This window comes from Dama dama, chromosome 21, assembly GCF_033118175.1.
Source record: "Dama dama isolate Ldn47 chromosome 21, ASM3311817v1, whole genome shotgun sequence".
Classification (NCBI taxonomy): Eukaryota; Metazoa; Chordata; class Mammalia; order Artiodactyla; family Cervidae; genus Dama; species Dama dama.
The window spans coordinates 41,537,350-41,547,122 of record NC_083701.1 but is presented as its reverse complement, the minus strand read 5'-3'; the positions used below and the strand labels follow the sequence as shown (position 1 = coordinate 41,547,122).

At 38.5% G+C, this 9,773-nt stretch overlaps 1 long non-coding RNA gene across 1 annotated transcript in view; it reads right to left on the bottom strand.

The window, feature by feature from the left end:
* Positions 1-329: 329 nt before the first annotated feature.
* The window catches only part of LOC133042682 (uncharacterized), a 131,478-nt gene continuing 122,034 nt past the window's right edge, over positions 330-9,773 (bottom strand). Inside the window, exons 3-4 of the long non-coding RNA XR_009689560.1 lie at positions 2,098-2,175; positions 330-789 (exon numbers count right to left, since the gene is read on the bottom strand). This is a non-coding gene — a long non-coding RNA (uncharacterized LOC133042682). The remainder of the gene's footprint in view (positions 790-2,097; positions 2,176-9,773) is intronic.

Sequence of the window (9,773 nt, the reverse complement as noted above, 5' to 3'; positions counted from 1 at the left end):
TATTTCAAATTTTTATCAGTTTCTGCATTATAAAGTTAGTATTAAGTATATTAAATAAGAAAATTTAACAAAAGTTTGAAACTAGGACAAAAGGAGAAAAATAGATACTCTAATGAAAATGTAATTAAATTTTGGTATATATATATTCTTATATCCTTTTCCTTTTCTTCTATGCACAAATTTATTCTTTAGTGTTACCAGCATTATATACTTCTGTAACTTGGGGAGATTGTGTGGAGAAACTGAGTGGACCCTGAAAGTTAATTTCAAAGGAGATACTGCCTTGAGGGCTAATTGTACACAAAATTCACATGACCACTTATGTCTATGGTTTTCTGTGTTTCATGCTGTTACAGAAAGGTTGGTCTGGCTGCTGGCCACTCAGAAGCCAGTAAAGAGGCCAGGTTGGTGGGAAGGAAAGTTTGCTTTATTTTAGAGGTTGGCATGGGGAGGTGAGAGTGCTGGCGTGGTGGGTTGGGAGGGATAGGGAGGAACATCTGTCCAAAGTCCAAAGGGTGACTCCCCCAACTGACAAGCAGGGGCTAAAAGCTTTTATAGACAGGTGGGGGGTGGGTGTTGCATGAAGAAAGAACCCAGTCAGCTCTGACAGTCATCTTTAAATTGGTGATCAACATCATCTTGATTGTTAGGTACAGTTAATCTTTAGTTGCAGAGTCAGTTTGTTTCCATTTGTTTGAGACTGTTTCTTGAAATTGTGGCAGCTTATGTCACAGGTACAGTCTGGTCATTATGTAGTTAACTTCTTCCACCAGGTAGAAGTTTCAGCATCTGTAAGACAACTCACAGGATACGGTACAGAATGTTACCTATAGCCCTTTGAGGAGGAACTAAAAGTACTTGACTATACTTAATGACCGGGCTTCCCAGGTGGCGCTAGTGGTAAAGAACCACAGAAAATTACAGTGGTCTGCTTGCTTAAGCATCTTCATCCCTAGACTGTTGATGGTGGAAAATTTCTCAATCAATAACATCTAACAAATGTCTAATCCATGGACATGCCTGGCACATGAATGACATTCAAACCATTTCTTGCCTTTGGCAATCTTAATGATTAAATTACTATTATTTGGTCTCCTTTTACTGTTTTTTGTTTTGTTTTGTTTCTGTTTTCCTACTGTTTCCTTTGTTTCTAACTTCTCTGGGTAAACTTACTCTTTGGCTAAAGTTTTTCCACAGACAAAAGGCAGGCAGAGGATGTGGGGGGTGGGTGCAGCAAGGGCCATAGAGTCCTGCTCTGTTTCAATGTTATGTTGCAATTTTGAGAATTATCACAGTTAAAATGCTAGTATTACCTGTAACAAGATAGTGCTTTTGGCAGAAGAGCATAGCTTCAGATTATCTTTTAAAGGATACACTGGTGCCAAACCCTGAGGCTCTGAAACTGCAGCTGCTCCAGTAAACATTTCCCAGGTCTGCAGGTGCTCCATTGACCTAGGTTTCTGCTCTTTTTTTCATGTTATGGCAGAACCAACCACCACCTAAAATCACACCTGTCCCTTGTGTTGGACTCCACTCAGCAGCCCAAATACACCCTTCTTTTCGCTGAAGGTGAGTTTCTTTTTGCAGTCTTTGACTCCTTTCTTTCAAGGGACCCGATCCAGGCCACCTCAATTCATCAGAAGTACTTTTCTATAAGGAAAGGTGAGGTTTGTATTTCTTTCCTCCCTAGAGGTCCCTGTGTAAATTGGTTCACTTCTTCCCACAGGAACTGTTCCTTGTACTGAGTGGGATTGCCACCTTTTCAGACCACAAAAGATCCTGTTTCAACCTGCTCTGGAGAAATGGGTGCCAGGATGGCTTACAATTTCATGAACAAAGAAAATTGTTCAAGTGATTAAATAAAAATCATCAGAAATCAACCCTCAGGTTATTCACAGCTCTCTTTCCACACACAGAAAATGCTGACAGAATATCTTAAATTCTGTTGCTTAATGCACCTGCCTCATACACAAATATGATTACATTTAATCTACTTTGTATCCTATTCTGTTTCTTTTAAATTATATTCTAAACATTTTCAAAGTTTTTTTTCAAATTAAAATAATACATTATGAAAAGAGTAACATGGGAACTTACATTACCATATGTGAAATAGGTAGCCAACGGGAATTTGCTGTGTAGCTCAGGAAGCTCAAACAGGGGCTCTGTACCAACCTAGAGGGGTTTAATGGGAAGGGAGATGGGAGGCAGGTTCAAAAGGGAGGGGATATATGTATACCTATGGCTGATTCTTGCTGAGGTTTGACAGAAAACAACAAAATTCTGTAAAGCAATTATCCTTCAATAAAAAATAAATAAATTTTTAAAAATACAAAAAAGAATACATTTAGATTGATATATAATATGTACAATACTTTTAAATCTAACATGATATCTAATAAATATAAAAATGTTGGTTTAGTAATTCTACCATTGATATTCAAATTGACCATACTATGGTTCCTTGATTTAGGAATTTTTATTCCTTGATTTTTATAAGAAATCAATGGAAAATTCTAAAAAAAGTTTTATCTAAGTATAGCTGATGTATGTTACATAAGTTATAGATGTATATAGTATGTATATATATACAGATGCATATAGTGATCCACAATTTTTAAAAGTTATACCCTTTTTATAGTTATTTTAAAATACTGGCTATAGTCCCCTTGTTGTACAATATATCCTTGTAGCTTATTTTGTACATAACAATTTGCACTATTAAGAAATTAAAGGAAAAATTTTATAACAGAAGAGAAGGTGGTGATGGTACACATATAGTCCATTTTTCAATAAAGTTGACATTTTCTAATGTAACATGTGATGGAGTTTTTAAGGTGTTGATTTGAGTAGGCTATAGCTCCCACTTATTCAATCAAACACTAATTTAGATGTTGCCATAAAGGTATTTTGTACATGTAAGTAAAGTCCCTGGGTTCTATCCCTGGGTTTGGAAAATCCTCTGGAAAAAGGAAAGGCTACCCACTCCAGTATTCTGGCCTAAAGAATTGCATTGACTGTATAGTCCATGGGGTCGCAAGTCAGACACAACTGAGCGACTTTCACTTTCTTTTAATTAATCACTTGACTGAGCCTGGTGCAACCAATCAAAAGGCCTTCAGAGAAAGGTTGAGGCTTCTCTGAAGCAGAAGAAAATTTAACCTGTGACCAGCAACTGCCACTCATACTCAAGAATTCCAGTCTGCCCTTCCTAATAGCTTGTTTTCGTGATTTTAGGCTAGCCTAGCCAGATCCCATGACCATGTATATCAATTCCTTGCAAAAAATTTCATATGTATCTCCTACTGATTCTGTTCCTTTGGATTAATCTGATAATCCAAATTGAAACATTTTTGGCACTAGAAGTTGTTCTAGGGGAACACAATCAGGAAGATAACTTTTCTGAATTGTTTCTGTGGTTTCTGGAATTGGTTCTATCATCTGATTAGATTTAAAGGTATTACTGACTCTGGGCTTCCCAGGTGGTGCTAGTGGTAAAGAGCCTGCCTGCCAATGCAGATATATGAGACACAGGTTCAATCCCGGGGTCAGGAAGATCCCCTGGAGGAGGAAAAAGCAACCCACTCCAGTATCCAAAGTCTTAGGGAAGCTGTAATAATAGAATGACTACATCAGGTAAGACCTGATCACCCAATTAGAAGGGCCCAGAGGAAACCTTTTACAACCACTATGAGAAAATATACTTTCCTATAGCTTAGCTGGTAAAGAATCTGCTGTGATGCAGGAGACCCAGGTTCAATTCCTGGGTCAGGAAGATCCCCTGGAGAAGGAAATGGCAACCCACTCCAGTTTTCTTGCCTGGAGAATTCCATGGCAGAGGAGCCTGGCAGGCTACATTCCATGGGTTCACAAAGAATTGGACATGACTAAGTTACTAACACACATGAGAAATAAGCTTGAGGGGAGCTGCAACATCCTTAAGAAATCTATTTGCTCTTCTTTGTAAGTAGGAATTACAATGGAAAGTGCTACCATTGAACTGGGATTCCCTACATGAAATGGGGGTAATAATAGGTGTGGTGACTGTAATAGACAGCAGATTCTAAGCAGTAAGCAGAATAATCTAACTTATAGGAGATATATGGCATTAATTAGTAGGTCATGGTCTCCATACAAAAAAAAAAGACTATTCAGGTTTAGTGAATAGCCCATCTGTTTAGAAGTCTAACTTGAATCATCAAGTCTTGTGACTAAGGCATGGCACCTGAGTCAATTTCCTAACTGAGATAGTTTATGTCCCAGAATCCTTAAATGAAGGTGGGGATAGGTTCCCTTGAAGAAGAACCCCATTAACTGCCAAAACAATATGGTATTGTTCATATTTCTCCTAGCCTTCTCCAAAGGGACCTAGGGCCATTTATCAAGGTGACTGTACTGGGGAAACAGGAACCATTACACTTCAGGGGGATTACTGAACCCTGGCTCTTAACTGACATTAATTTCTGGATACCCCAAAAATGTCACTCTGTTCTACCAATCATAGTAGAGACTAGTAGAGGTCAGATTTTAGCTCAAGTCCATCCCACCGTGGACTCAGTGTGTGTAATAACCCATCTGTAATTATTTCTCCTGATTCCCAGTGGCTCAGTAGTAAAGAATCTGCCTGCATTGCAGGAGACATGGGTTCAATCCCTGGGTTGGGAGAAGGAAATTACAATGCATTCCAGTATTCTTGCCTGGGAAATCCCATGGACAGAGGAGTCTGGAGGGCCATAGTCCATGAGGTTGCAAAAGAGTCGGACATGACTGAGGGACTAAACAACAACCACCACAACAACAACAATTATTTCTCCATTCCAGAATTAATAATTGAAATAGGCATATTTAGAAATTGGCAGAATCTCCATTGATTCTCTGACCTGTGAGTAAACGATATCATGGAAGGAAAGACCAAGTGGAAGTCACTACAGCTCCCTACACCTAGGAAAATAAAAAGCCAAAAAGCACTACTATGATCCTGGAAGACATGAAAGATGCAGGCATGGTGACTTCCCACCATATCTCCATTCAACTCAGCTATTTGGCCTGTGCACAAAACAGATGGTTCTTGGAGAATGACAGTATATTATTATAAATATAATCAGGTAGGGACTCCAATTGCAGCTGCAATCCCAGGTGTTGTTTCATTGCTTGAGTAAATGAACACATCCACTGGTATTTGATATGCAGCTATTCACCTGGAAAATCAATTTTTCTCTATGTATGTTTGTAGAGATCAGTAGTAGTAGTTTTCTTTCAGTTGGAAAGGCCAACAATAAATCTTCACGGCCTTACCTTGGAGAATATCAGTTTTTCAACCCCATGTCGTAATCTACTACACAGGGATTTTCATCACTTTTTCTTTCCATGAAATGACATATTGGTCCTTTATATTAATGCTATTATGCTGATTGGATCTAGTGAGCAGAAAGTAGCAACTACTCTAGATATTTGTGTTACAGAGGTAGAAAATACATTTCACAGAAATTCAAAAGTCTTCCATCTCAGCTATCTCTAGGGATGCAATAATAAGAGGCAGGTCAATATATTCCTTCTGAGATGAAGAATAAGTTATTGTCTGGCCCTCATATAGCCAAAAAAGCAGCATAATGCCCAGTGGGCCTATTTAGATTTGAGGAGTAGTGCATTTCTCCTTTGGGTGTGCAACTTTGGCCCGTTCTGGGGGCTTCCCAGGTGGCTCAGTGATAAAGAATCTGCCTGCCAGTGCAGGAGACACAGGAGACAGGGGTTCAATCCCTGGGTCAGGAAGCTCCCCTGGAGGAGGAAATGGTAACCCACTCCAGTGTTCTTGCCTGGAGAATCCCATGGACAGAGGAGTCTGCTGGGCTACAGTCTTTGGGATCACAAAAGAGTCGAACATGACTTAGCTACTAAACAACAACCACTAAGTAAGAGAAAGTAGTTATAAATACTAGCTACAATTACAATCATCCAACCGGTTGCAGAAACAAGGACTATAATAGCTATAAGTATAGTTTCTTTGCTTTATTTTGAATAAGTTTGCATATATATTAATCAAAGATCTTTGTTCTCTTGTCTCTTTTATTACCTTATCATCCAACATAAGATGTATTCATGTTAGTCAATTTTATAATACAGTAAATTATCGAATATTGGAAAAAACTGAATATCATCCAAAGACTTCATACTCTCTGGAAAAAAAGGTAAGCATTGTCATTTTTAAATGAAATAGTTACATCCTGTTAGGTAGAAATATGACTTTATTATTGGATTTTAAGTATGGGTTAAGGAGATGTATCTAGATGTCAAACTGTAGTGTTGTTTTTGATGTGAAACTTAGCTAAGATTCAGGCCCCAATTATTGAAATACTAATCTATGTGTTACTGTAAAGATATTTTGTAGATGTAATTAAAGTCTGTAATCAATTGAAAGGAAGATTATCCTAGATAATCTGGCTGGAACTGATTCAATCAAGACTGAGGTTTTCCCGAGAGAAGAAATTCTGTTTGTCCAACAATAGCTTTTGCCTGTGCCCAAGAATTCTAGACTGCTCTCTTGATGGTTCACCTTATGGATTTTGAAATTGCCTAGAAATCCCCTATAAGACAATTCATTGAATAAATTTCTCTGCATGTAGCTCCTAATGATCCTGCTTTTTTGATTGAGCCCTAACTGATGTAGGCAGGAAGCAGCTGTCTATTACAGTTGAGCAGACTATATATCAATAAGCCGAAGAATATTGTAGGCCTAGACTGAATTTGAAACAGTGACAATAGAAAAAACTCAAAATTGAAAATGTTTATTATCAATATGGACTTCCCTGGAGGCTCAATGGTAGAGAATCCACCTGCCAATGCAGGAAACCTGGCTTGGATCCATGGGTCAAGAAGATGCCCTGGAGAAGGAAATGGCAATCCACACCAGTATTGTTGCCTGGGTTCCCCACGGACAGAGGAGTCTAGCGGGCTACAGACTACAGGATCAGAGAGTCAGACACAACTTAGTGACTAAACAAATTAACAATATATTCTTCAGCAAGTGTGACCAAATATTTCTTTTATTCTAAGAACAAGTCTCTGAAAGCTTCAGCTGTAGGAAATTAAGCAAATCTCTGCCAAAGGAGTGTAATATTGCCTTATAAATTTTTGAATACATCAATTATTGAATTTGTTTTCTATTAAATCATTTCTAAGATAACTAAGCTTGTCTAGCATAAAGCTGAGCTTAGCTTCATTTCCTATGTGGCAAATTTCAGGAAGCATTTCATTTGGTCAATCAAATGAAAAATGGAGAACAACTAAGTCCACTGCTTGGCTTTATCAGAATCTCATTAAATCCCTTTGTTGCTCTTGAGATTATCATATTTATAAACAAACACTTCAGGTATTTCTGGAATAGTTTCCATTATTTTTTGAGATCTTAAAAATTATTTTTTGGTTAAATAAATGGAATTTATCTATTGACATTATGACCATAATACATGTTTTTGTATTGCCTTTAAAATAATAGTAATTATGCTGTGGATTGAGGGCTTGCAACATGCAAGGCATTCTACTAAACCTATGTCAGTGATTATCTCATTTTATCCTCAGAGTATTTTTTAGAAGTAGGTTACTATCATTATTTCCCAGTTTATAGATTTAAAAAAATATGGGCACAGAGAAGGGAAATAACTGGCCATAGGTAATAGATAGGCAATAGATAATCACATAGGTAACAGATTATCACATAGGTAATAGGCAATAGATTATCACATAGGTGATAGATAGGTAACAAATTATCACATAGGTAATAGATTCAGCTCTGTAAAAATAGAACTCATACTCTTAGCCACTGTGCACCACTGTGATTAGTTTTAAACAAAAGAAAATTGCCTTTATTTTATTTATCATGGTGATTACTATTTGGTTTGCCCAAGTGAACCTGTAGCCCACTGCTTAGCTTTTTGGGGCCCGAAGCAGGCCCTGGAGGCCTCAGAGGGTCACATCCTGGCTAGTTCACCAAAGTTGTTACAGACCCCAGATTTCTCTACTTGCTGCATGACAGACCAATAAGTTGAGTGACAAGGCGCTGAAGCAAAGAAAGCCACTTTGTTTGAGAAAGCTGGCTATCTGAGAAGATGCTAGACTAGTGTCCTTAAAATCCATCTTAATGTTTTGGCACAGACAAGGGGCTTTTTAATTAATTTTTTATTGGAATATAATTACTTTACACCGCTGTGTTAGTTTCTGCTGTATGGCAGAGTGAATCAGCTATCTGTATACATATGATTACCCACTCTGTCTTGAACCTCTCTCCCATTCCACCATCTAGGACATTGTCTGTAGTCATGTGGATAGACCTAGAGTCTGTCGTACAGAACGAAGTAACTCAGAAAGAGAAAAACACATATTGTATGTTAGTGCATATGTAGGGAATCTAGAAAAATGGTACAGATGAGCCTGTTTGCAGGGCAGGAATAGATGCAGAGAACAGACATGTGGACAAGGGTGGGGAAGGGGAGGGTAAGACAAACTGGGAGAGTAGAAAAGGGCTTTCAAAGAGAAAGGCAGATCAAGGATGCAAAAATGGGGCAAGTGGTGTTGATGGTTATTCTACACCTCCAGATGTCTTGAGAAAGTCCAGACACTGCCTAATGCCACCTACTTGATGCTGGAGAAGTAGCCGGCAAACCTGAGTTCTTGCATGCATCAGTCATTCTGGCATCTTTTCTTTCCCTAAAATCTGTAATAAGATTAGGTCATTTAATTTCAAAGACAGCAACTGTGGATGAAGATAAGGGTGGGGGGAGAAGTTGGAAAAGGATCCTGCCCCTCCCACCCATAGACTTTAGTTGCAGATTTTATCTCTGTCACTTCAAGACTGAGCAGTTTGGGGCAAAATTTATGTTTAAATCAGGTCATACTGACCCTACAACGGCTCAAGTGGAAAGGAAAAGAAAGATATATAGAAATCAAGAAAGACTTTTGTACCTGGGAGGATCCCCTAGGGTCCTGCTCCACTTCAATACCACCATGGAGCTGGAAGGGACAGGGAGCATTGTTACTGGTCTCTGTGTGGTCTCCAATCTTGTTACATCATGTGGCTTTGTTATCATTGGACATTGATGAAAACCCTAGCTGATCACTAGGATTCCTCTGACACTATCCCAGCAGGAAGAGCTAGGAATGTCTCATAATCACCATGTAGGGATGGAATTCCAGGCTCCCCATGTCTTCTCCAATGCCACAGGGATGCAGGAGCTCATTATTTTCTGGTGGGGATGAATATACAGCTTCCCATTTGATTCTTTTTTTTTTTTTTTTGACACTAACCTGACAAGGAGAGTGCCTTGTTACACAGGGCAAGGGTGGAATTCTCGGTTTCCTACTCAGCCTTTACTGGAGTGTGTTGAGAGGAATAATGCAGTTATTAAGTTCCGAAATTTTCTTGTCTTTCTTGTCTTTCCCCTTTCCTGGTCCTTTTATTCTTGGTTGTTTTTTTTTTCCCCCTGTTTGTTCCTGTCCATGTTTATGGGTTTTTAGCTTTTCCATCACCCAGTCCAGTATATATATGTCAAAAAGAAAATCCAGGAAACTCACCACCATGTTTTTCTCCAGGTACTGTGATTTGTAGTTGGTCAGCCTTTCTCTCCCCATCTTTAAAAATTGTTTGCTTGTTTTACATTTAATTCCTAGGATTTGTAGCTGAACTTAATGGAGATATAGGAGGAAATGTGTCTGTTACATCTTTCTGCCACTGTAGTTCATATCATCATTATTTATGTCAACTCTCCCCATGGAAATAAAAG